We start from the raw sequence: 24,498 nt of genomic DNA, 5'->3' as shown, positions 1-24,498 counted from the left end.
ATTAAATGTCTGAAAATTAACTTTGACCTCGTATAACTTCGCACACAAAGGTCACACGAAGGTCAACCAATTGACATTTTTGATCGGAAGGTACCTTTGATATCCAAATCTAGCATCAAAACCTAACATTTTCTTTTTTGCTCGTTTCCTCCCAAAATAAGCACATTTTTTCTAATTTGACCTTTGACCTTTTGACCTTGGTTTCAAATGTAGTTTAATCTCCTGATTCCAAAAAACAAAACGACAAGTCTGTACAGCCATCCTAACTCCGACCGAAAAACTTTGACCCCATATAACTTCGCACATAAAGGTCACACGGGGTCGACCTATTGACATTTATGTTCAGAAGGTACCTTTGACATCTGAAAATAGCATCAAAACTGTAAAAATCCCCAAAAACACGTAAAGGTCACCAAAGGTCAAATTGAGGTCAAGGGTCACCCAGGTGCGGGTCGACAATTGGATTACATTGAAGCAACTCCCAACCCTAACGGACATTTCGTTCTCAAGTTATCGCAAAAATACTAGTTTTTTATCATTAATTGACCTTTGTTGACCTTGGGTCACATTACCGTTATGTTTGAAAACGATCCCTTACCCCATTCACAACTACTCCCAAAATATCAATCATGTGGGACCCTGTCAATGGGAGTTATTGCTGTTTCTAATATATTGGTTTTTGGCATCTAACTGACCTTTGGTGACCTTTGCGGGCACCAAAAAAAATAGGGATCTTCCTCTTACTATGGGCTATCCACCCAACAAGTTTGATCATGATACATCATTTCCTTATTGAGATATCGTGTACACAAGCCAAGCGTCACATACACACACACACACACACACACACACACACACACACACACACACACACACACACACACGCCAAGTTGAACGCATAGGTTCCTTGCTTTGCAAAAAGCAAGGAACCAAAAACCTGGTACATGCAGACTCAATTACCTAGTTCTAGTAATGGCACAATCAAACAACAGGCTAACATGTATCACTTCCCTAATATAACAAATTCAGCAACTCAAAGTCTGAAAGTATCAAACATCTGGTTGCATTTACCTTAAATATTAGCACTCAATCTACAAACCCTACCAACATCTTCCAGATTTACTTTAATTACATAACCCAATTTAATTTTCCCCTGACAAACTCAAACTATACTGATTCAAAGCTCCAAACATTAAATACTACAAGCTCTCCTTCTCCCTCATTTCAATTAAGAAGACTTGCCAACTTCATACATTAACAACTTCTGTCCCAATTCTTATATGCAAAATACTTTTATGACAAAATGGTAAAGGCTGATAGATGTTTAATGTTCATACGCTTGCTTTATAGCAAAGAAAAATAAGAAATTCAAATTTAAACATCTGTTAAATGGCTTCTATGAGACAAACTGCCCTGACATTATTCTATTGGTGTGCCGGAAAACATATTGGAATACCACATGCTGATTAACTTATGGGATATAAGCTTAACTTGTCTGATAACTCTTGGGATATATACAGGTGCGTATCCAGGGAGGGGGCGTTGGGGGCGCGCGCCCCCCGGGTAAGAAAAAGAGAAGAGAAAAAAGAGAAGACAAGAGCCCAAGGGCACTGTGGTTCCTTGCTTGGGGTATATGACAATACACATATTATCAAGCAAGATTGGGCTCAAATAGTCCAAGTAATTGTGGTCCTACATGTACGCATAAAGTAACCAACACTATAGCCAACACTTTTGTGATCACAAAATGTGATCGGATTTTTGATCAAAAGGCACTTTTGAGATCTAAATATGGCGTCGAAAATGTAAGAAGTATAAGGTCACCTACAAGCGGGTCAACAGATATGATAACATTGGTGACCACAGATGACATGACCTTTAAGCTTGAAAATGTTCCACCACCCCATTCACAACTTGTCCCAAATTATCAACCGTGTCACACCTTGGTATTGGGATTTAATTGCATTAAATGTCTAAAAATATGTATACATAACTTCACACACAAAGGTCACCCGTAGGTCAACCAATTGACATTTTTGATCGGTGAGACCTAAACGGAGCATCAAAACTGTAAAAATTCAAACATGTTTTCTTTGCCCATTTTCTCCCCCCAAAATACTAGTTTTTTAACATTAGCTGACCTTTGGTGACCTTGGATCACATGACCGCTAAGTTTGAAAATATTCCCCTATACCATTCGCAACTTGTCCAAAAAAATCAACCTTGTCACACCTTGGCACTGGGAGTTATTGCATGAAATGTCTGAAAATTAACTTTGACCTCCTATAACTTCACACACAAAGCTCATCCAGGGGTCAACCTATTGACATTTATGATCAGAAGGTACCTTTAACATCTGAAAATAGCATCGAAACTGTATAAATCCCCAAAACACGAAAAGGTCACCAGAGGTCAAATTGAGGTCAAGGGTCACCCACATGTGGGTGGACAATTGAATTACGTAGAAGCAACTCCCAACCCTAACTGACAATTCGTTCTCAAGTTATCGCAAAAATACTAGTTTTTTATCATTAATTGACCTTTGGTGACCTTGGATCACATGACCGTTAAGTTTGAAAATATTACCCTATACCATTTGCAACTACTCAAAAAATATCAACCGTGTCACACCTTGGAACTGGGAGTTATTGCATTAAATGTCTGAAAATTAACTTTGACCTCATATAACTTCGCACACAAAGGTCACACGGGGGTCAACCCATTGACATTTATGATCAGAAGGTACCTTTAACATCTGAAAATAGCATCGAAACTGTAAAAATCCACAAAACACAAAAAGGTCACCAGAGGTCAAATTGAGGTCAAGGGTCACCCAGATGCGGGTCGACAATTGGATTACATTGAAGCAACTCCCAACCCTAACGGACAATTTGTTCTCAAGTTATCGCAAAAATACTAGTTTTTTATCATTAATTGACCTTTCGTGACCTCGGATCACATGACCGTTAAGTTTGAAAATATTCCCCTATACCATTTGCAACTTGTCCCAAAATATCAACCGTGCAATACCTTGGCACTGGGAGTTATTACACTAAATGTCTGAAAATTAACTTTGACCTCATATAACTTAACACACAAAGGTCACCTTGGGTCAACTTATTGACATTTTTGATCGATGAGACCTAAATAGAGAATCAAACTATACAAATTCAAACATTTTTTTCTTTGCCCATTTTCTACCCCCAAAATACTAGTTTTTTAACATTAATTGACCTTTGGTGACCTCGGATCACATGACCGTTAAGTTTGAAAATATTCCCCTATACCAATTGCAACTTGTCCAAAAATATCAAGCACGTCACACCTTGGAACTGGGAGTTGTTGCATTAAATGTCTGAAAATTAACTTTGACCTCGTATAACTTCGCACACAAAGGTCACACGAAGGTCAACCAATTGACATTTTTGATCGGAAGGTACCTTTGATATCCAAATCTAGCATCAAAACCTAACATTTTCTTTTTTGCTCGTTTCCTCCCAAAATAAGCACATTTTTTCTAATTTGACCTTTGACCTTTTGACCTTGGTTTCAAATGTAGTTTAATCTCCTGATTCCAAAAAACAAAACGACAAGTCTGTACAGCCATCCTAACTCCGACCGAAAAACTTTGACCCCATATAACTTCGCACATAAAGGTCACACGGGGTCGACCTATTGACATTTATGTTCAGAAGGTACCTTTGACATCTGAAAATAGCATCAAAACTGTAAAAATCCCCAAAAACACGTAAAGGTCACCAAAGGTCAAATTGAGGTCAAGGGTCACCCAGGTGCGGGTCGACAATTGGATTACATTGAAGCAACTCCCAACCCTAACGGACATTTCGTTCTCAAGTTATCGCAAAAATACTAGTTTTTTATCATTAATTGACCTTTGTTGACCTTGGGTCACATTACCGTTATGTTTGAAAACGATCCCTTACCCCATTCACAACTACTCCCAAAATATCAATCATGTGGGACCCTGTCAATGGGAGTTATTGCTGTTTCTAATATATTGGTTTTTGGCATCTAACTGACCTTTGGTGACCTTTGCGGGCACCAAAAAAAATAGGGATCTTCCTCTTACTATGGGCTATCCACCCAACAAGTTTGATCATGATACATCATTTCCTTATTGAGATATCGTGTACACAAGCCAAGCGTCACATACACACACACACACACACACACACACACACACACACACACACACACACACACACACACGCCAAGTTGAACGCATAGGTTCCTTGCTTTGCAAAAAGCAAGGAACCAAAAAAGGGAAAAAAAGAGGGGAAAAAAGAGGAGAAGGAGAGGAAGGAAGGGAAAAGAAAAAGAAGAAAGAGAGAAAAAGGAGAAAAAGAGGGAGTAAAAGCAAAACGCGAAGACACCGGGAAGAGAAAGAGGAACAGTGACATCATTACAGCGCTGAAGGGTAGCCAGTGACGGATCAATGATTTCGTTAAAGTGTGACTCACCTTACCCCTTACACCGACAACTCCATTTTTTGACGTTTCCATTTTCCTCTCTCACTAATGATCTATATATATACTATATATGGTCTATCATAACGCGTGTGTAGAATTGTGCTATGAAACCAACTGTGGCTGGTCTCGAACTCGACCGTGTCGTCGGGGAACATGACGCATTTTGGGATGGGGGCGACCGCCCGCCCCCCCCCCATTCAGCATTTTTTAAATGATATCGCTAAGTAATTTCAAAATAGAAAGTACTTAGAGGCAACTTACAAGGCCTGGGAAGTGTCATTTCCAGCGATCTGGGAGACATTTTCGGCCAAAATTTTCTTGTACGCTTCGCGCCAAACTATGGTGGTAATTATAATTTGCCTACAGGCTTCGCCCCTCCCTTGGCAAATTCCTCGCTACGCACCTGTTCGAATTTGTAACGCAAACAGCAGATATCACATCATATCAGTGAGCATGAAAATGGCGTTCCAGGATGAAAAGCCTCAAAACTGTCCGACTTGCCTGAAAAAATAACCAAAAATTTTCGCGCGCGAAGCGCGCATTCAACGTGTTCATGTCAATATCATATAAGCAAGCATCGGTTATTACATCGCATGCCATCATGTACCGTACGGTCCGTTCAAATTGCGCAGTATACCGCGGGATGCTGATGTAAACAACGACATGTCTCATGTAGATGTATAAAAAGCATGGAGGTCCAATTATGTCAAAACTCTCATTTACATTAGTAATGGCGAATTAGGGCCTGCACCCCCGCCGCGCAGTGGCGGAACGTCCATATGGTCAGGGGACGGATGCCCCCCCCCCCTGACGGACTCAAATGGACTGCTGGCGCCTTTTTCAGCTCTTTACCACTTTTTAATTATTCTAGATTATGGACTTTTTTATTGCGCTCTCATCTACTTATTGACATTTCTCACATTTGGTTGGTGTAATTTGGCAATGACACCTTATTCTTCGTTTATCTGCAAATTAGCCAGGCCCGGAAAGGGTCATTTTCTGCGATCTAGGGAGTATCTTTACTCAAAAATTTTCTGTACGCTATGCGCCAACCAGTGGTGGCGCTCCGCTTAGATAGTGTCGAAAGCGCCCCTTTAGACCATTCTCGCCACTCCTGACCAATACCCCTAGCTCCGCCACTGCCGCCGCGCCTCCTACGCCTATGTGTGTAGTGTTCGGTTTCGGAAATATCTGCTATTTTTTCATTTCCTTCAACCAAGTTTTATAATAGCCGTTATAACAGGTTTTAATATTTCTACACCAATAAATTAACTGTCTGAATTTTCGACAATTTTCTGACCAACATTCTACATCACACTTCCCTCTACTCGTGCAATTTTGACCGGTCTGTTAGGGGTTCAAGGAAGTTTTTTCTATATTGGTTGTCCATAGATGAAATTTCGTACAAGATTATGGGTATGTTTTGAAGTGAGTTTATTCACGAGAAATGTGAATTTTCAAATTCTGAACAAATATGGGGCTTAAAACCTTGAAAAGTGGGGCTGACGGGTATTGTGGGCCGCGACGTAGAATCACCTACAAAAGCAAAGACCCACAGGAGATGCGATCAGGTCGAACATGATGTGTGCCGGGTTGACAATCTTCAAAAAGGTTATGGATGGAACAAAAAACTATTAGGAAATACTTGGTTCTCAGGCAAAAAGTGTACATCTGGTTGGTCATTTCAAGCCCGAGAAGTGCCGTTTCCGGTGATCTGGGGGGTTTCAAAACAAGAAATTTTCTTGTACGCTGCGCGCCAACCGATGGTGGCGCTCCGCTTAGATAGTAATTCGCGACCCCCGGGTTTGAAAATCCTGGATACGCGCCTGATATATAATGACTTATCGCATAAAATATGGGTTAACTTCACTTATGGTATAACTTTACCTAAAGGGTAGCTTCTCCATTTATGGGATATCTTCAGTTATGAGTTCATTCCATTTATGGTATTATTTCACTTATGGGTTAACTTCACTGATGGGATAACATCACTTATGGTTCCATTTCACTTAAATGGGTTAACTTCACCTATAGGATAACTTCAGTTATGAAAAAAAAACTCCACCAATGGGATAACTTAAGTTATGATATACTTTGGTAACTTAACTTAGGGGATAATTTCACTTATGGGATAACTTCACTTTTAAGGGATAAGCTCACTTATGGGACAACTTATGATATATTATTTGGGGTAACTTCACTAAATGGGATAATTTGACTTTTAGTGGATCAGCTTTAGGCAATCAAATGCCAGGTTTTTTATCTCCCTTAGACAATGAAAACTGAATAGATAGAGCATCCTTGAGAACCTTACTCTCCTGGAACACTGCCAAGACTTCCGTGGTAGCAATCACAAAATTAATGTTGTTTTGTACGGAAATTAAGGTGATGCCAATACACTTGAGCCTTCCATGTGATACATTTAATGATGTTAGGCACTAGGACCAGGTAAGGGTTTATGACATCAGATAACTGAAATTTTGTCAATTGGTTTGAAGTCCCAGTAAATTCAAGCTGCTGACTCTTTTCCTCCACCCCCCCCCCCCAAAGCCTTAAGTTGGTCTTGGTAGTGCCACAGTTTCTGGCATGTGTGGGTGGGAGGGTGTGGTGGCATTTGATTTTTGAGTTTGATTCTGAGAACTAAACCTTGGGATCTACTACTTTGGAACGATTTCAATATTCCATTAATTTGTGGACTATTTACATTTAGCACTGTTAGTTCATGATAAAGCTGGATGAAGCTATATAGTGACGAGGCTCAAAGATTCAGTTTGATTCAGCCTCTGTCTCTTGGTCCAAACCGAGTGACTAAGAAATGTTCATGTAGCTGACACACAATTTTCCGCACCAGATTAAAACCTCTTCATATTAAGATGTTAGCCAAATGGCTGTGGAGCTATAGCCACACAAATCTCCCATAAAGTAGTACATGACTTTGGCTATGCATGTCACACAATAACAATCCAATGCAAACAGTTGCTTTAGGACGCCTCCGATGCGAACCTTTCAGTTGCAACCACAGTAAACATACTAGTATGCATAGTACAGAAAAACACCATTTTAACATAGACTGTACTGTGTAATGTGTAAAAAGACTGTACTGTGTTCTGTGTGAAGAGAAAACAAAAACAACATTACAATAAAAATTCGGTCGAAATTGACCTTTATGTTGACATAAAACACTGACAACTGAGCAAACAGAAGGAAGACGCTCACCGATCCAGTTGACCGTGGTCAATCTTAAAGTTCCTAAAATGAGCTTATTCACAAATGAACTGAGATCTCAAGCATTTAAGTTAGCAACAAATATTTTGGTTTTCGGTTTTTCATGGGAAACAAGATGGTTCTACTGCCATAGTCTTGTTCCTCTCATCTTAGCATGTTCATCTCTAGTAGTAGTCATTTCATCGTCTGGCTTCTAGCTTCCTCTGTGGCTGTTTATTATCCTACAGTATCTGTCAGATCTCCTTTCCAATTTATACACACACCACTAATCATATCTTTATTTGACTTAATACTCAACCAGCCTGTCGATCTGTTAATGTGTTTCCTGTATTCTGTTTGTTTCCCGTTGAGGATCCTACCAGGATCCATACCTCAAGTCCTCTTATACTTACTTTAAAAATATGTATTGGTATGAATATTAAACTTCAGTATTATTAGCTTTGTTTTTCTAAACTGTTCTTAAGGGCATCTGCTCAAATTAACACGGTTGACATCAACTAAGTCTCTTTGGAGAATTTCTCTTCCTCCATCTTTTTTACCGTTATGATTATTATTATTATCATTACTATTAAAGCCAAAGAAAAGAGAATGCTGTTTTCTATCCATGATAGAGCCTAAGAACCTCCCCCCCACCCCCCCCCTTTGATCTTTACCTATTGAGTGACAAACTTCAATCAATAAACGTAATCTTTGATAGAAACGGAAAGATTTATGTCGTAAAAGGCAAATTCATGAGAGCGTTATCGTCCTGGCAAAAACTGGCTCATTATCGGGGGAGACTATGCACACGTACATCACAGAGAAATATTAGTTGATGTTATTGCAATGTAGCTCCTATTTCACACCACAAAACCACAGCCATGTTGACTTGGACCATATAACATCTTTTCAACTTCAATTTATGCAGGTAATGAAGACAAGCCTTTCTCTTCATTAGCCAGGTCTCGTAAGCAGTTGCCGACAATATCATGTAACTAAAGACATTCTTAGCATAGTCCGCTCATTAGCTTTTCTTTCACAGTGACATAGCCCACATACGTAAGCTCAATAAACATAATCACAATACAGTAATTAATGTTTTCCCCGGCAACTTTATCCTCCTCACGCCACTAATTCCTCCCATACCAGCTCTCTCTCTCGTTTACCCACAAACATTTCTTTACTCTAGACCCTCATCACTCACGTCGTCAATTAAGCCGTCTCAACGCAAGGTATAATCAGAGCTCTTGTTCATTTTCATCTGTTTTCTTGACTCCTTTAACACCAACTATCCCTTAATATATTATCCCCCATTTTTTGCTTTTCTTTTTTCTTTACTATATTTGTATTTTTTTCTATTCTGTACCTTACTGTTCGCACTTGTTCCGAAGGTTCTTTTTTCTTTTTGTTAATCTAAACTCATTCAGGAAATCTATGATATATGATCCCTTCATAATCTGAGCCAGATAATTATCCAACCGTGCCTAGTTAATGCAAGTGCTTGAACTGAAGCTGATGAAGGTGTGCGCTTGCACACATCATCTACGGGGCCCTCACCCCCCGATCTTTAATTCATCTCCTTGTATTTCTCTTACTATACACACGTGGGTTGGATAAACTTTAATTCCTTATCTTAGACAATCATTAGTTGTCATGACAACATTTCTTCAATCTTTCTCTTTTTCTTCTCTTTTCTATTTTATTTCTACTATCGTTTTTTTCTTCTTTTTTTTCTTAACTCTTTCCTCTCGGAGGACTCGTCAGGGCAAGTTTCTCAAATTAATGACTGACGGCTTCCAGCCTCGTTACTCATGCATCCCAATATTGTCACATAATTTAGCTAGTGAACCAGTCTCTCATTTCCTTAATGGGAGAGCTAATCTGTGCGGACATGACCAGGCAAAAAAAAAGCGATGCAAGTAGCATAAGAAACCTCCTATCCCTGTAGTCTTTGTCGACCAAACAATAATTACATTTACGATTAATTTTTTCTCAAAGGTACGGGCTGAAGCGTTTATCAGATGGTTTATGTGCCGGTCAAGGTGTGCACGGGCATACACTGAGCTAGTACTGTTGGTCACCTTCAGCAGTTCAGTTGGACAGAGCTGTGATTGACAGGTAGCATTTCAAAGTCCAATCAAAATCTCTGTTCCTCAAGTATATATGTCTCTCTTAGGTGATGGATAGCATCATTTTCAAAATCAGACAGAAAAGGGTGGATTGATGGATTATCGAGATGCAATAGAAAAAAAGTGCAATTTCAACAATCTGGCTGTCAAGCAAGCTAGAGGTAGGAATGATATGGGAGGAGTCAGAAGGGGTTGGGTGGGGGGGGGGGAGGGGGAGGGATTAGAAATCATTAATAATGAATTGTTGATATGAATGAATTGTTGTATATTTGATAGAGATTGTTTGGTATCACATCCTATGAAATTAACCATTATATCTAAATTCTGCTCAATGACCTGACAAAGTAACAGATGGTACATGCCAATATGGCTCTTGTGGCCCTTCCATGTAGAATATTATATTGGAGAGGCGAAACGGAGAGGGAAAGCAATAAAATCAGAACTTGGGCAACAACTTTTGTCGTGACAGACGTGAGCTGGATACTGAATTGAGGAGTACATCACAGCGATTATAGGACAATATGCAATATTAACATCAAAATTTACAGCTAGAATTACTCAATAGCTCTCAAAAGGTCTCCCAATAAGCAACAAAACTATAAGGATTGCTCTGGTAACAAGAGTAACAGTTTGTCTGTGGGTGACCGTTATACAGTCATATTTAAAAGGCAATATACTTGAGCATCGAGATGACCATTGAGGATGCTGTCAGTGAAATTACTAAACCATTGACCGACAGCGATTAATCTAGTACTATTTAGTTATAAATTTGTTTTAGTTTCATTCAGTTTTTCAAGGCTTTAGTAAAAGTAAAAGTTAACTGACACTGTTTCATGGCAATATCTATCTTAAGAAACTCAATGAGAATTGTCATATAATGGAGGAGAAAGGTGATAATTGAGGGGAGGGGTAATGGAGGGGAGGGATAATGGAGGGGGAGGGGTAATGGAGGGAGAGGGGATAATGGAGGAAAGGGAGATAATGGAGGGAGAGGGGATAATGAAGGGAAGGGACATAATGGAGGGGAGGGAGAAATAGAGATAATGGAGGGGGGTTAATGGAGGAGGGGTAATAGAGGAGGATAATGGAGGGAGAGGGGATAATGGAGGGAGAGGGGTAAATGAGGAGGATAATGGAAGGACAGGGGATAATGGAGGGGGAGGTGAGGGAGACTTGTGAAATACTCTGTATATTAACTATCAATCCATCATTATTACAGGTTCATTCAGTCTAGTTTGGCAGATAATAAAAATTGTAATACTTCCTTCCCAATCTCCCAGGGTATGAATCAAAAACATTCCTGTGGATGAGACTAACACACAAATCAGACACCAAAACCTTTTCCACTCTTCAGGAAGCCCACCTCCATTTCATATCATGATCAATTGCCCAACAATCTAATCTACTGTGTTAAATTTGTGCAGGCAAAACCACTGACAAAGAATATAGACTAACTCTATCACAGTCAAGCTTAACCCCTTAATTGCTTGACCTCTCTCTAAATAAATCTATTCCTAACCCTTCCGTCACCATGGAAACAATTTTCATTAGCTGAGTTAGTCTCCTCGTCTATCCATTTATCTGTCCAATCTCTCGCTTTCATTTCTTGGTAGAGATATGACAAAATCTCTACCACCCCACTGTTACTGATGGCCTGGTTATCACCACCCTCCATAAAAAACAATATACATAAACAAACTCAAAATTTTTCATTATACGAAAAGAAAAAAAAAAAAAGGAAAAAAAAATTGACAATTTGATCCAGTGCCTTGAGTTATGCTTAAAACAGAAGACCTTGTTTACTCTGTCTTTTGGCACACCTATTACTTCACTCAGAGAAGATAACAAAAAAAAAGTTTCAATGGCTCCCCTCCCTCTCTTTGACCTCTTCATCTGACCTCCTCATTTGTGGAATGTTTCCCTTCTTTCCAGAGTCATAAAGCTGGGTATTAAGTATGCTTGAAACATAAGCCTTCACTTTCCCAGAGATTTTAATATCTAAAATACCATGTACCCTAGACAATAGTTATGATGAGGTTAATTGGAACGCCCCCATGACCTCCCCAGTCTGGAATCAATTTGGCTGGGTCCCTTCTTTCCTCTTATAACTACTCCAGATTTTAATCTCTGGGTTGTAATCAAAAATTTGGCAATGAAAAAAGGCAAGGAAAAGAAAAAGACAACTAAGTGATTAAATGGTGAGAATACAAATTAAAACTTTTTGGGGAAAAAAAAATTTAATAGCCCACCATATGACCTTAGGGGTCATGTGCAGAGATTGTAAATCTCATTAGGGATCAGCCAACTCATAATAAACTCTAACAAAATCATGATGGGATAGACTGGGTTTTTTTCTGCTTCTTCTCCCAGTTGCAAGTTCAAGAGGTGGTGGTTTTTTTTAATATATAATGAGTCAGACTAAACTACCTAATACCAAGGTGGCTGTCTTTTTCACTGAATCTCTATTGGGGTTGGTAAATTTAGCCATTTTGGACAAATTCTATGTGAGACAGTTTATGGGGAATGTGCAAAGCAGGCTGAGCAAGTTTGAAACTGTGTTTGTCTCTGGTGGTACTGACTGCAAATTGTACAGAAAATATTTATCAAGTGAAACCTTATCTGATGGAAACGGTTCTAGTCTTTACTGAACTTAATAAATGAAATAATAAATACCATCACAAAGTCCTGAAAGTACCAGGAGACTTTCACAGTGTACATGACATGGTTGACAGGCAGTCAGATTCGAATATATACCAATATTCTATAATGTGACTGACTGTATTGTTACTAAGTGTAGTCAGCTTACGTACAGGCGCTTCTGATCCTATGCTGTGGAACACCGGTCTGCAACATTTTTAGGCCACAGCCCGTCCAAACATTTTAGCATTTCTCCAGGACCCATCGATCATGCCCCCACCCCCCCCCCCCTTGTGACCAAGTTTATCATTAAAATGCCACTGGAATATTGATGCTAACGTGATTGTTGGCTCTGCTACCTTGCTACATGTGCATCAATATTGGCTTGAAGACGCAACATTGCAATCCTGAGATTGGTTCACAAACTTTTTTGGTACAAACGGAAGCGCAATAATGATCACGTACTGTACAGAGTATGTTGTAAGTTTCCGTTGCCGATCGGTAAAGCCTGAACTGAAGTTAAAAATTTTCTGCGATTTCTGATACCATTGTGCGACCCATCAAAAATCGTATGCGATTCAAACATTAAACATCGGGTCAAGTACCCAAAGGTTGCTGGCCATCGTTGTAGTAAATAGCACTGTAACGGTATGAGATGAACGTTTATCAAAGAATATACCAATGAAATCTAACACAGCTTAGAGACCAAACATCTGCAAACTATGGGGCGGGCGGTCCCGTAAAATCTTTGGTGGGTCTCAGGACTTTTCCAGACGGTCAGAAAATTTTTCTACAGTTTTCGGAATTTAGCGCTTTACAAAGGCTAATATCTTTGTTAACATGTTTTTTCTAAAAAGTTTTGTCACTTCCTCGCAATAAGACAAGCCTAGCTAGTCTCTTGAGACACTTTCAAAGCTTCTGAAAAAGAGACACTTGAAATGTCCCATGGTGTCCTACAAGTCTATTACTTATCTGTGTGCTATTATTAATAGTAATAATAATAATTAAGTCTGTCATGATGATGAAGGTAACAACACTGAATGCAATCAGTCATGTCAACTGCAAATTGTAAAACAATACACCCCTGAACAACAAGCTAATCAAGAACTTGTTAGTTACATTATTTGTGATTGTGAAGCATAGAAAGTGAGAGAGAAAACAAATGGGACAATTAAATCCAACAGAAGTCAGAACTTTTTTTGGGCGGGGGAAGGGCCATATTGCACCACTCCACTCCCTCCTGCCCCCATATGTACGGCACTCACCAATTTTAGCATACTGTACATGGGTTTCCAATGTGTTAATTAGACAGAGTGCATATTGTCCAATTTAGAAAATTATTACTTCAGATAAAAGGTTTACGATATTTCAAAGCCTTTCGATTAGTGGCTACAATGGAGGAAAACTTTCCCTTCAATAGCTTTGTATTTAGGAGGCACAAGATTTATATGGGAGGCACTTTTGAACAAAGGTTGAAACTGTCAAGCATGAAAAGGACAATTGACCATTGACCATTACATGAAGAAGGTTGTTGTGACAAATATGCTTTAAACTTGATTACTAAGTCAATAAAGGGGTGGAATTTCCATTCTCGACCCCTTCCCCCATCCCCCTCCTACTTACAATCACCCACCATTAATCTGGATCCATGTCTATTGTGATGATGTAATGGCCATTGAACTCTGTGTCAGCATAGAAGAATCTAAATGTAAGTGAAGTTCAGTCCTCGTCCACCACCTTGTTTTATCTGGACTCTGTACTACTCCTCTCTTATTGTTGTGGAAATATACTCAAACTCAAACATCATAATAAACATCATAAATCATAAAAGTCGGATGCTATTGTTATGCAAATGAAGATTCTCTATCAAACTTGGATCAAACTTCCTGAATGATAGTTCTTTAAGTTAATATTCTTTTCAACACTCCCCTCCCCCCCCCCCCATTTATGACTGTCACAGAACTACAGAATACTTTCTGATACCTCCACATTTTAACAATTTTTTCTTACTTAATTTGAAGTAGTTACATTTGTACTTTACACAAATTTGAAAAATTGATATATGTTCCTATCATATTATAACTCCTGGCTAGTCTCTTACACCATTACAACTCTGTAAGATTGCAATCCATCGTATTTACACATCAACCAAAGGTGGTTTTCTTCCACTAAATTCCACAGCCGCGGAAATGACTTTTCCAGATTTTTGCGACTCTGCTTTCTGGACTGAAATAACATCTAATAGTAAATTCTACTCAGTAACATAAAAATCTGTCCAGGAGGCATCATTCATCAAATCTGGTCTTAATTAACCAATTACTTGGTAAACAGTTCAACATCACAGGGACCTTGGTGCAGGCCATCTTGTATTACAGACAAGTTACATGCTTCATCCATACAGAGTCATACAATTTAACTAACATGATTCACTCATACACACTAAAGAGAGTTTTGTTAGTACATATGAGACACTATCAGGAGCATTTATGCGACTACCATGTGTGACAAGGTTTAAGAGTGGCAAAAAGAGAAGTGGTGGGAGGGGGGTGGGGGTGGGCATGGGAGGTGATGTAAGGGACACTGGTTAAGTGGTTAAAGGGCAACGATCATTTTAAAGAATCCATTAATAATTTCCAGTCGGAATCAACGTCAGGGAGATCCATCCATCCGTACAGAATTCTGGTGTTTGTTTTCTTTCATTTGGCTGAGCATAAAACAAAAATGGCATTTCCTACTTACACTTGATCAAAACATTTAGCCTAGTTTGGTTTCTAAATGGAGAGGGCACTTTACCATACTAATTAGGCATAAATTTTGCTCTGAACGTTATAAGGCTCCGGGGTAGAACCTGAAGGAGAGAAGACAAGTGCTATACAGCCCAGTTTTACATGTCTAACAGTGAGGTCAGAGGGTATGGTTATCAAATTCTGTAGCTTCTCTTTGTGTGGGGACAGGTTAGGGACTGTTGATGCATGCAACAACATGGTTTCTACAAGACATCAAAATTGAAAAAGTTTTCTATGGACAGGTGGGGGGGGGGAGGAGGGGGCTGACATATTGTCCAATGTGTTTTGATGCCTCTTATATAGAAATGTTCCAATCCCTATTGGTTTTTTAACTCTGTTCATACTTTCAACATTAAAAGTAACATTCAAGTGACATTAATGTCATGCTATCTAATGTTACAAGTTCATTTACCTACATAATTGTCAAACAGTCCTCAATAATGAGATCTAACCAGTTATCATATCAAGACGTGTTGAAATCTTTGTCCAGCAGTTGAGGGGGTAATATTCACTCAGATTGCTAAGGTGTCATTGGTCATCACTGTTACTTCTCCTGTTTATTTTTCCTTCTCCCAGTCCTTGACCAGAGCTGGACGGCCATTCTTACACCAATCTATAGCTCAAACAGAACAAACTAAGTTTCAACAATGTTTCGACAACATTTTTCTACCTTTGTTCCCTACAGCTGCTGAGGTAAACCGATAGTCAGCTAAGTAAAAGAACCTAAAGGACCCGGGTACATTGAACTTACAACCAAAACCAAAAAACAGAATGTGAAAAGAGATAGAAATTCATTAACTCTTGGAAGCTTCACACCTGTGAAGTATTTTTATTGAGTGGGTGGCAAAAAGATGTCAAATGATCTGCACTTTTATTCTGTGGTTGTTCGTTTCTTTCACTTTTCATTAACACTCAGTGTCAGGCTGGTACAAGAGTTGTATTCGATGGAGTTTCAAGGTTAGTGTAATCCTGTAAAACACTGAAGAAAATCTTTGCTTCAGTTTCCAATGAAAAGGATTTTTTAATATTCATCAAAAATGCTATCAAATAATATGAGCAGACTAAAGGTCTCATGTACGGGTTCAGATTTTGAGAGTCAATTCGATTCAGGGTTCAGTATCGGGTTCACGAGGATTTGGAATATACTGAACGTTGGATAATAAAATCACTTAACAGTACTACCACTATACAGGTCACTAGATACACTGATGAATATTCATGAGGCATATATCAAATAAAGAAAATATAGTGAAGAAGTATTACATCAGCAATGCAAAGTTGCTTTGTTTACATGTGTTTAGGTATATACCAAGATGAATGTTGCCCATGTTGCTCTAATTTGTCAAATCGCTGGATGGTCAAAATAGTCATCTGAAATCCTGGTATCGACTTGAAAACTCGAGATTTAAAAAGGCTTCCCAAACATTCCATAAATGCAGCGGTTTCATTTGGCAGTAATTTAGCCTTTTCAGCCCGAATCCTTTATGCAAATTAAGTACAGATTTTCAAGAAAATTTGTACCTCTATTCTTTAGACCAAAGCAAACCCCCACATTTTTGAGATAAATGTTGTATGCTATGATTCCTACGCAGCAAACAAAATATAACTGTATTCACAATTTTTGTGTGACCGTAAGAAACAAAGATGGAAATACAGCAAGCTTATTTTGCCTTCTACACTAAGTGGCTAAGGTTCAAGTAAAGAACAGGTTTTGGGGAAAAACTAAATAAAACTTTACAGAGCAACAATATCTCTCCCCACAACCCCCACTCTTTTAGCTTTCTCATGTGGTCTAGGAATGACAATACATTAAACTGATTGCAAACCTTACATTAACTTTACATGACAAACTGATTGCAAACCTTACATTAACTTTACATGACAAATAGATTCATTCAACTTCACTACTTTAAAGAAACATCTATACACAATTCATTGAAAATTATCATAGCTTGATTTACATAGGAATTATGATCAAATCATCCATTCTCATCTCCATTAACTAGGCTGACAATACAGGTAAACGGTGAATTTGGTGTTTATAATCCTCGACGACAATACCACCGTGAGAAGTTTATGACGAATCAATGTACGACGCTGTTGAAAAGTCTTTCCAACCAGTCGCTGGTTAACAAGGCAACACCGGCAGGTTAGCCACCTACCAGAGTATAGAAGGAAATATGGAAATGTTTTAGCACATTTCAGTGAGGGCTGGTTCAAACGCAAAAATCTGATGACCACATGTATGGAAAAGCAACAGGCAGGATAAATAGAAACTTACTGTTTCCACCAGAATGAAAAAAAAGTAGGCCTCCACAAATGCCCGGTCACCAAGCTGTCACTTGAGAGTTGATGTTTGCTACTGGCGACCAAAGAGACTACACACTCACCACTTTGTGAGATGACTTTGCATATATATCCTCATGTTCAGCAAAATATGTTCAGCAAAATATGTATCTCTTGTCTTTCTTTTTTTCTCTTCTTGAATGACAATGAGTCTGAAACTCAGCATGCACACACATATTGTAGTGATGTTTTATTGCTGATAACTGTATTATGATTGCTGATAACTGTATAATGATATAATCTCAGTAAATATCCCAGTTCAATTTTGCTTTCTTGAAGCCCAGTCATGTCTCAAAATATTGATGGGAAAAAGAAAAAAGTTTTATATGATAATTATCATAAATATGTGTACTGGATGGACAACAAAGCTGTTTAGAATTTGACTGGAATTGATCATTGAACTCCCTACTTTGTTGGTGAAAAATTCTCTGAATAGCGTAGCTCAGCTCTACATAGCGTTGCTCATCTCTAGGTAGCGTTGCTCATTTCTAGATCGCATTGCTCATGTCTACATAGCGTTGCTCATCTCTAGATGATGTTGCTCATCTCTAGAAAGCATTGCTCATATCTAGATAGCGTTCCTCATCTCTACATAGCATTGCTCATCTCTACATAGTGTTGCTCATCTCTACATAGCATTGCTCATATCTAGATAGCATTGCTCATCTCTACATAGCGTTGCTCATATCTAGATAGGATTGCTCATCTCTAGAAAGCGTTGATCATCTCTAGATAGCATTGCTCATCTCTACATAGCGTTGCTCATCTCTACATAGTGTTGCTCATCTCTAGGTAGCATTGCGCATATCTAGTTAGCGTTGCTCATCTCTAGATAGCATTGCTCATATCTAGATAGGATTGCTCATCTCTAGAAAGCGTTGCTCATCTCTACATAGCGTTGCTCATCTCTAGATAGCTTTGCTCATCTCTTGATAATGTTGCTCATATCTAGATAATGTTGCTCATCTCTAGATAGCGTTGCTCATCTCTAGATAGCGTTGCTCATCTCTAGATAGCGTTCCTCATCTTTAATTCCTAAATCTGAGTGATTCTCGGTAGGTTTGGTAAAACTTACTAGAAATGAAATCCAAAATGCAAATAGCTGACTTAAAACCAAACTGACGTCAGAAGGTACGGACTGTTGCATATCATTCCGAAGACAAACTTAAACCCTTCTGAAATTCATCGCTCAATTTAATCTCCAAAGCCCGCAGTTCAGTAAGAAAATTGGAGTCGCATATTATGCAATGACCTATGACAGTCTTGTTCGATGGCCCATCCACTTTTTCTGTCCACTGGTTTCATAAACCTATGGACATATGTCAAACTACCTTTCTAAGGCATGAAAGATCACACAGATGTTCAACACATATGACTTTACACATGCACACACAACAGTTGTTGCATAGTCGCTCCATGTTGATGTGGTGGTCTTCCCTGACTCCAGAGTCAGTGAATCTAGTTACCACATAATCCTGAAAGGGTGAATAAACTCCACCAATGTCATGGAAAGTCAGTCAGTTTCGGAACTGATTCACATCGACGACTACTTACATCACTGGCAAGTACACATAACGTGCATTCGTTCATTACAAATACAAATAAATGGAACAGCAAGCACAGTCAACACATAAATAATAATCAACTAAGACCTACAGTTATACTTTATCAATAATATTTCATGAGCAGCTATCCTCTTACTTTATGAAGTTCTCTAAACTGGGAATTTCCCCCTAATTGATTTTTTTAATGAGTACCGGGAATTTCTAGGTCTTCCTTTTCCTGTTGTCTGAATGTTGATTTAAAGATTGTCATACATGGGGATGCCCCCCCCCCCCCCCAGTGCTACTGCACCAAAAACTAACAATGATATTCACTGTGTGGCACATCTAATTTGGAATAACTTCCAGATTAGAAAATTGTCCTAATGCTTTTTGGATAAAATGGTCTCTCCAATCAATCTTGGGAATACTTATGCAACCTGTTTTCACAACCTGCATCAAAACTGAGGTATATATACCCTGAAAAAATTCCCACCAAAACTCATTTTGTGCTGCCATATTATCCCCCTTCATTAAATAGGTCATAAAAGTTCAAATCATTAAAAGCATGAAGAGCTTGAATTATTATGGTCACCTTTGCACCATGTTATGTTTATTTCAGACTTTTATCACCCCTTGTTTGAAATTCACATGGAAGACTATACACACAGTATTATAATAATAACAGAGGGTAGATTTCAATGAGGAAGTTTGAACTAATTTTATGGAGAATATGCCAGACATATGTTAACAATACAATACTGCATATATTCTTCTCCAAGCTAACCATGTGACAACGCTTCTTGATATGTTTTAATAAATGAACCAAAACACCAAACTGAGAGGAAATGAACCAAGCTTTGACTACTTTACTGTCATGCAAAATACTTACCTGCCTGTGAAAAAGTGGCCACATGGATATCAAAACATTTTTGAGGTAGAACTGAATGTGGACGATGAAACATTGGTTTGAAAACAATTAAGAAGTCAACTTGACTAAAATTGGTCTGAGCAGCTAAAGATTTTTAAATGAGCACAAATTCCCCCCTCACCCCAATTCCTCCCCCCCCCCTTGGGTTCATAATATTGTTTCATTTCCACCATACCATGTCATGTTCACACACTGTGATAACCAGCTACTTACCCTCATGCTAATTAAGACAGCTCATTGGCTGCAACCATCTGGGTGCTAATTAGCTAACTATCAAAAGTTTAATCCAATCCAAAACAATTTGCGTCCCACAAATGTATCAATATCATGTTCTATTTTTCATTCTCAAAACCCTTTTGACATTGGTACCTAATTCATTGTATTTCAAGCCTGTTAGTATATCAAGTAAAGGCATTAGATTGTCAGGTACAACATGCATTCCTCTTTACAGCGAAACTAGATATTACCACCAAATTATTTCAACACAAAACATACTCTTTTTTAAGTAGCAACATATGTCCCAACATATTTCAAATTGAGTTGTGACTACTCTGGAAGACTGGCTAGTTTTAAGATTTGTTTTAATGTGATTTGAAGAGATTAATCTTTAAGAGGAGAGGACATTACAAAAATATGTTCAAGATTTGGGTCTTGCACCAAACTATTCATGAAGAAGAGTTAAACAGTGCTGCAAACACAGGCAGCAACTGCCACTAAGTTACCCTGATTATTGTAGCGCCTCACAGATGACTTAAAATACCAACCTGTGTCCTAATCCTGTTCTGTGATCCCCACCAATCTGTGAGTCCTGCTGCTGTCCTGGTTCAAGTAGTAACAAGCAGTTGTCGACCACCCAGAAGCGATCCTAGGATCCTGCGAAACGTCGATCAAAAATACGGGAAATTACAAAATTTCTCTATCATGGAAGGTTTCGACCAAGTTCTTAGATTAATAAATAATTCGTCCAAATCTTCACGAATGCACTCCAGTCAGACCTACTTGTTTTTTTACATGGGGTCCACGTAGGCTCGTTTAATTAAAATTTCTTTGATGGTTCAAACGAGCCTTCAAACAAAAACCTGTGATATTCAAACATATAAAACCCGGATTCATTATCTAAGATTGTTTGTTCAAGTATATGTAAACCGTTCCTATTCAATTAAGAGGTCTTTTGTTTAGAAAACTCCAGCTATTTGAGCACCAACGATGCATTTGGCATTTTCAGTTTTGTCATGCCTGGCTGACTAACATTGAGAAGTAACCATGCCTCTCTTTGTACCTGGTGTGAATGGTAACTAAAAACATTTAAGATGAAAAGAAAAGGGGGAAAAAAAAAAGAATTGTCTCAACAACTTAAACAATTTCAAAGCTTTTCCAATTAATATTTGCTTTTTGATATGGGCAAATACAGTATAGATTGTTGTTGTGAAGCAAACTAGGTATAAACAATCAGGAAAGGGTGGACACTAAAATCTGTAAGGTTATTGTACTAAGCACTAACTAATACTATTGTACTGGTTACCTAGAATTATCCACAATAGCTGTTTGTGACTGTTGTTCAAGTGTTGCTTAAGTATGTTTAATGATGCTACCATCTACTATAGGGAATATAGGGCAAGAGGACAGGAGGGGGGGGGGGGTTGGTAGGGGAGAGGAGTTACTAAGAGTGGGAGATGTTGTGCATACATGTCTCTTCAATGTCAAGTTCAGGGAGCGGCAAATATCGATGTAATCAGCACAGGCATCCGATATTGCTTATTTATCCTCCATTTCTGTGATTCTACAAAGAGCTTCCAAATGCAGACTTAGAACTTCCTGGAAGTTCATGATAATATTTGATTTGTTACCGTGACAATTGATCTTCTGGGAGCAAAAATCATGTTACAGCAAGGTGTCAGGTCACAGAGTAAAGGAGGGCAAAACTTGGTTCCAAATGAGTCCGAGACCCATTCCTCTACCTTTCTCCCAACCTCCAAGGCCACTTTCAGATAAGATGAGATTTAAAAAAAAGAAGGTGCTAATTACTAGAAAATTTAAGCACTGATTGGCACCAGCAGGTGTGACATACTACAGCGGTATAAACCATCAGGGGGGCTGACAACGAGTAATACGGCTATTGCTTCGAGCATTATATTTTGGGAAGAGCCAAAAAAAGAGAGAGAGAAAAAAAAGGAGCCCAAGTTCTCTTCATTGTCATTATACTCATTTAGAGTTACAGCTAGCTTCTTAATCTGAAATGACATAAGGCTGATGCGGAGGTAGGGGCTCACCTGAATAACAGACGACTAAACCAGAAGGCTGCCTGCCAGTTGAACGTCCGCTGCTGTCCTGAAACCAAGAGATGAAATTGAAGATTAGAGAGAATTAACTTTAAGCTGGCTTTCCATAAAATCTAGTTAAGTGATTTGGGTTACCATGAAAATTAACGGTTGATACCCAGCTCTGTGGGAATCCTTTGAACTCGGAGGATAGAGTAAACAGTCGCTAGATCGAACTGGATCATGCAATGGGCTTATAATAGTTAGATGTGGTGGCTCTTTTGAATAACCAAAGCAGAATGAAATTTGAAAATTAAAATTTCAAAGTAATTATTTCGATGCGGACACAACTTTAATGGCGGGGCTAAAGAAATTTGCGCTTAGATCAATTCAAACAATTCCTCGTGGCAAAAACTCTTTTCCACATTTCCAATCAACTCTGAGAGGTTTTCACCCAAGCCAATTACTCGACTTGGATCTATCAAATCCCATCATATCGCATATCGCTAATTAATTTGCGAGGATGTGATACAACTTCCAACCTTAAAGGGGTACAATCAGTTAGTGCTTAATTTAGTCATTGATACTTGCATAAAACCATATATTTGACAACAAGTTCCTTTTTGGTTAAATGAAAAGGTGTCTGCAAGTGAACCAATTGAGAATTTAGATCTACAATGTTCAAATGACAAGCATATTAAGGGGGGCTATGGTGATGCATTGTAACACATTCAGAACATAATGCATGCTACTGGCTAAACCTTAGAGTAACATCTTGGGCATCATCCAACTGATCTAATAATAGCATAAGAAAGTTTCCATCATTTGTGATCTTTTCTTGGTGGCTGGACATGGCCTTTGCATGGTGTCAGGTGTTTCTTTTAGTAGAACACCAACAATCATTGCTAAAATGCTATTTTTTGGTTCGAAGGTGTGTAGTGATTTGTTTTCTTCCCCCCCCCTCCCCTCCCCCTTGACCTCTTCCCGATGGCAACATGCACCGCTGGATTGTAAAATAGCAACATTACAGCAAGACATGACTACTGTAAGATAATACAGAATTATATTGTGCGAAGCAAATAATATGACGTTGAACAATAAGATAGTAATAAGAAGTAATATCAAAACACTATTATTAAATACGGCAGCATGGTTTTAGCATTGTAACACTGCATGTTAGAACAGAAAGAATTCAGCACTATCAAAAAACAGTACCACTGTTTTGTTTCGTTTCGTTTATTTGGTTTATCACTTCTCGTATAAACACAACAGATCTAACATAACGTAAATTGTGGTTACAGAAATTGTTTTAATACATGAGGTGAAAGGAAGTGCACAGAAACCAGGCAGGGGCTTGAAGATGTGCACTCCCATATACAATACACAAAATCATCGAAAAAATGGAAAACTAAGAAGAACCACCCATTAAACCCCACTCCCCTTACCCACCCATGATAATTTAACAGCAAGTTGATATAAAGACACATGTAACAATTACGTTCTACAAGATCATACCAAGTTTACTGTAACACTGGAAAATGAACAACGTTAAAAGAGATTGTAACACTGCAGAAAAGAGCAGTGTGAATTACTGTAGCACTTACTGCAGTGTGATTTAACACTGTAATACTGCAAACTGAGAATGTGTTATGAAACATAACTTGACACTGCCCAATAGAACAGTGTCTACATGAGATAACACTGTAACACTGTAAAATAGCACAGTGTGTGAAGTAGCATTATCACACTGCAGATTATAAACTGTGATGATATGTTGGAGACACTGTGGCCACCCACTGTTGGTGCTTCCTAACTTTGTGGCTTTGATTGAAGGTGCACCTCCCATGCGCCTTCATTTCAGACAGTGGCTTTGAAAGTTACCGACTCTAAACTACCTTAGTGAATTAGAAATATAGTTATCTACATATTAACATTAAATGCTCTTACAAATACTGTCAATGAAATCTAAAGTAGTATCATTTAAACACATCCTTACTGTCATGTCTAAGTAGTTGATACATGGTTCACAGAACTCTAAACCATTGAGTTTGTGTGAGCATATAGCTTCAAAAACATTCTTTCAATCAAATAAGTGGTGACATACTTGGAACCCTCTCCCCCCCCCTCCCCTGGGTTACCCAAAAACATGTTGCAGGAAGGAGGAGAGAGGAGGTGG

The 24,498-nt window shown here is 38.6% G+C and overlaps 1 protein-coding gene and 1 long non-coding RNA gene across 5 annotated transcripts in view; one reads left to right on the top strand and one right to left on the bottom strand.

The window, feature by feature from the left end:
• Positions 1 to 24,498, bottom strand: part of LOC139965699 (zinc finger homeobox protein 3-like) — a 205,032-nt gene that overhangs the window by 139,631 nt on the left and 40,903 nt on the right. For 2 of the 4 annotated variants that reach the window (XM_071968327.1, XM_071968329.1), the window contains exons 2-3: positions 22,335 to 22,392; positions 20,829 to 20,937 (exon numbers count right to left, since the gene is read on the bottom strand). The gene's annotated coding sequence lies outside the window, so the exon portion shown is untranslated. Of the gene's footprint in view, positions 1 to 14,425; positions 17,405 to 20,828; positions 20,938 to 22,334; positions 22,393 to 24,498 lie in introns of those variants that run through there. The other 2 variants (XR_011792363.1, XR_011792362.1) reach the window with 2 other exon arrangements.
• Positions 1 to 24,498, top strand: part of LOC139965715 (uncharacterized) — an 88,882-nt gene that overhangs the window by 28,144 nt on the left and 36,240 nt on the right. The gene's annotated exons all lie outside the window — the stretch shown is intronic.

The sequence above is a fragment of the Apostichopus japonicus genome, chromosome 3 (assembly GCF_037975245.1).
Source record: "Apostichopus japonicus isolate 1M-3 chromosome 3, ASM3797524v1, whole genome shotgun sequence".
In the NCBI taxonomy this organism is placed as follows: domain Eukaryota; kingdom Metazoa; phylum Echinodermata; class Holothuroidea; order Aspidochirotida; family Stichopodidae; genus Apostichopus; species Apostichopus japonicus.
This window is presented reverse-complemented; position numbering and strand designations above follow the sequence as displayed.